This window comes from Montipora capricornis, chromosome 10, assembly GCF_036669925.1.
Source record: "Montipora capricornis isolate CH-2021 chromosome 10, ASM3666992v2, whole genome shotgun sequence".
NCBI classification, from domain to species: Eukaryota; Metazoa; Cnidaria; class Anthozoa; order Scleractinia; family Acroporidae; genus Montipora; species Montipora capricornis.
Window position 1 is genome coordinate 21,352,395 of NC_090892.1, and position 1,156 is coordinate 21,353,550.

A 1,156-nucleotide genomic window follows, 5' to 3' on the forward strand; every position below is an offset into this window, starting at 1 on the left:
AACCACTTCCATTCAGTCAGGCAATCGAAGCGATCCATGTCCATGGTGCATCACTGATTACCCAAGACCTACCAGGCCTCACAACATACATACTTAATTGACAACTCCCCGTAGGGGCTTTTCAGTGCCAATGAAACACAAGCACGACAGAACAGAACATTCAACTACAACTGTTAAGAATCCCAACTGGCCGTTAGCGAGCTAGTTGGCTATTTACAAGTCCAGCCGAGAAGTCGAGCCGGGGACTGCCACTTATTGGCCAGATCAATAAGCACATAACTGAAAATGGGCTTATTGGCAAAATCCATTTCTGCTGTGACAGCAACTTTAAATGTCACTTGGGACATGTCTGACCCCCAGCAGCTATGAAAGAGAGACATGAATTTGAACAAATCTCTTCGCAATAACAGGAATGCTATCAATAACAGTTACTGATGTCAACAGTGACAGAACCTTCATACACAAATATGTTTTGACAGTTTTTATCTTAGAACAAAACACCAGGTGAGAGCTGAAAATATACTGTCCAGTTTTAACAAATTCCAAGTATAACATTGTCACAAAAATAGAAAGAGGTTCCAGTTCTCTCTCTTTTGGAAAAAATTACTCCCCTTAAAGTGCACCGATTTGTCATCAACCCAATGAACACAATGCAGCAATAAAAAACATCATCCTTGAAAGGTTACGTTCATTTCTTTGAACACACGACCTTTGTAGTGAGAGGCATGAGTATATTCCTGAATTGACATCAGAAACTACTCTAATAATTTATGCATTGTAAAGCAATTTTGACTCACAGCTCTTACTAGCTCTGCCATGGGTCCAAACAAATGCCTTTTTTTACTTCATGTAGTTTGTATGGTACAAAAAATGAAATTTGGAGGAGGAAACCACCAAATTTCTTTGTTATGGGTGCAGGTAGTTATTTTAGCAACAAAATATATTTGGAGTTAGGTGCACTTTAACAGTCAAATGAAACAAATCTCACAACTCCAAGTTACTTTTTCCCAAAAAAGGCACTAGAGAATGCACAGTCATAAATTTCAAAGAGTTCTTTGTCAGTTGGTAGAGAAGCTTGACCAGAAAAACATCTAGGTAAATGCAGTATATTTGAGCAAGTGTTGGCGACCGGAAGAAAGCACCACACACGGCTGTC

General features: G+C 39.4%; 1 pseudogene; it reads right to left on the reverse strand.

Annotated features, from left to right (window-relative positions):
• Positions 1 to 997: 997 nt before the first annotated feature.
• The window catches only part of LOC138018699 (uncharacterized), a 1,369-nt pseudogene continuing 1,210 nt past the window's right edge, over positions 998 to 1,156 (reverse strand).